Source organism: Malaclemys terrapin, chromosome 15, assembly GCF_027887155.1.
Source record: "Malaclemys terrapin pileata isolate rMalTer1 chromosome 15, rMalTer1.hap1, whole genome shotgun sequence".
Classification (NCBI taxonomy): Eukaryota; Metazoa; Chordata; order Testudines; family Emydidae; genus Malaclemys; species Malaclemys terrapin.
In genome coordinates this window covers 15370510-15373009 of record NC_071519.1, presented here as the reverse complement: position 1 = coordinate 15373009, position 2500 = coordinate 15370510, and the positions used below count along the sequence as shown (strand labels likewise).

The following is a 2500-nucleotide window of genomic DNA, read 5'->3' as shown; positions in this document are numbered from 1 at the left end:
CGCAGCGAGGGACTGCCCCCCACCCACCCACCCCCCCCCCCGGCTGACAGGATCAGGGCGCACTGGATGTCCGGGACAATATTTTCCCCGACGCCGGGGAGGGCGGGCGGGCGGAGGGGCTCTGGCGGCCAGCCCGGGCCCCGGAGCTCGAGAAGGAAAAAAGGACCGGGCCCGCGAGAGACGGGGGCCCTGCCGCAGGGGGGCAGTCCGACCGGGGCTCACCGTGCGGCAGGCCCGGGCGTCGGCAGGGGAAAGCGGGCGAGGAGGCGCGGGGGCCGGGTGCCTACGGCCATACCGGACCGAACGCCCCCGATCCCGTCCGATCTCGGAAGGTAAACCGTCCCGGGCCTGGCTAGTACTTGGATGGGTGACCGCCTGGGAATCCCAGGTGCCGTAGGCAGCTTTTCCCGGTCCGAGCCAGCTCTCTCTCCTTTTCTGGGGAGGAAGGAGAGGGGGGGGACGGGCCGGAAAGCCCCTCGTCGCTCCTGCCGAGTCGGAGGTCGCGGCCGCAGGTCACGGGTCTGGGCGCCTGGGGTCCGGCTCCCCACCCGGCTTCCTCCGCGGAGGACCCACCGAAGCCGCTGGGGGAGACCCCGGGCATGGGGCGGACTGGCCCGGACCCTCCCGGCCGCCGGCCCGCAGGACCGCCCCGAATCCCCCCGCCCCGCGGCCACCCAGGCCAGGCCTGGCCAGGCGGGACGGACGGCGGGTGTCCAGCGCCCAGCGGCTTCCGCCAGCGGGGACCCACGGCCCCCAAAGCCGCAGGGGGAGGCCCCGGGCCCGGGACGGACTCGCTCGGACCCCCTGCGCCCGGGCGCCGGCTCGCGGGACCGCCCCGAATCCCCCCGCGGCCACCCAGGCCAGGCCTGGCCAGGCGGGACGGACGGCGGGTGTCCAGCGCCCAGCGGCTTCCTCCAGCGGGGACCCACGGCCCCCAGAGCCGCAGGGGGACACCCCGGGGCCGGGACGGACTCGCTCGGACGCGCTCGGACCCCCTGCGCCCGGCCGCCGGCTCGCGGGACCGCCCCGAATCCCCCGCCCCGCGGCCACCCAGGCCAGGCCTGGCCAGGCGGGACGGACGGCGGGTGTCCAGCGCCCAGCGGCTTCCGCCAGCGGGGACCCACGGCCCCCCAGAGCCGCAGGGGGAGACCCCGGGGCCGGGACGGACTCGCTCGGACGCGCTCGGACCCCCTGCGCCCGGCCGCCGGCTCGCGGGACCGCCCCGAATCCCCCCGCGGCCACCCAGGCCAGGCCTGGCCTGGCCTGGCAGGCCGGCGTGCAGCTCCCCCGGGCTTCCTCCCCCGACGACCCGCGCCCCCCCGAGCCGCAGGCGGAGACCCCGGCCCCGGGGCGGACCGGCCCGGGCTCGCTCGAGCCCCCTGCGCCCGGCCCGCAGGACCGCCCCCCCCCCCCCCCGAATCCCCCGGGAGAGGCCCGGCCTGCACGCCACTGACGACCCGCGGCCCCCAAAGTCGCGGGAGGCGCCCCCGGCCCCGGGGGCCGGTTAGCTCCGTGTCGCTCCGCGCCCCCCCCCGCCCCTCGCTGCCGGGACCGGGCACCGCCCCAGAGTCAGCCGCAGCCGGACGGCCTGAGAGCTGCCCTCCTGTGGACGACGGTGAGTTTACCTTGACACTAACCGGCCATCAGCCAGGTCAACCCCATTGCTAGACTGGGGTGGACCTGGTGGCCGAGTGGGGACTTGGAACATTTGACAGCTGCTCCCCGGGGCTTGACCGCTTGTCCTGAACGCCCCCCCCACCCCACCCCCCCAGCCCCCGGCTCCTGCTCCCCTCTCCCCAGCCTCGGTGCTCCGCTCCCTGCCTCGGAGGCTGCCCCTTTGCGGCGCCTGCATCGCCTCCGAGGACGCGCACCTTCCGGAGGCTGGACGTAAAGCCTGACGCCCGCCACCGCCGCCGACCCGGCTCTCCGAGGGACGACTGTGAGGCCTCCCCCCACCCCCGGACCGCCCTGGGGACGACTGCTAAGCCTCCCCCAACGGACCGCCCGGGGGAAGACTGCTAAGCCTCCCCCACCGGACCGCCCGGGGGAAGACTGCTAAGCCTCCCTCCCACACACACACACTGTCGGGGGAGGACTATTAAGCTTTCCCCCTGGAGCGCCCGGGGGGGACGACGGTTAAGCCTGCCCCCGGACTGCCCGGGGGACGACTATTAAGCCTTCCCCGGACCTGCTCCCTCTCGACTATTAAGCCCCCCCTCTGTGGTCCTCAGGACCGCTGCCGCGCAGCCCTCGGAGTGGGGTGACACCCGGGCCGGAAAGCAAACCGGCCACCAGGTCAACCCGTCGAATCCAATGGGTTGACCTGGTGGCCGGAAAGCAAACCGGCCGCCAGGTCAACCCAGTAGATTCCGCGGGTTGACCTGGTGGCCGCTAAGCACGACTCTTAAGCCTCCGCCGGACCGCCTGGGGAATGGCTATTAAGCCTGCCCCCGGAGTCCTCGGGGGACGACTATTAAGCCTCCCCCGGACCGGCTCCGTC

General features: G+C 75.0%; 1 non-coding gene across 1 annotated transcript; it reads left to right on the top strand.

The window, feature by feature from the left end:
- Nucleotides 1–281: 281 nt before the first annotated feature.
- Nucleotides 282–400, top strand: LOC128823813 (5S ribosomal RNA). Its single transcript, XR_008442048.1, has one exon. It is a non-coding gene; the product is annotated as a 5S ribosomal RNA (ribosomal RNA).
- The last annotated feature ends 2100 nt before the right edge of the window (nucleotides 401–2500 follow it).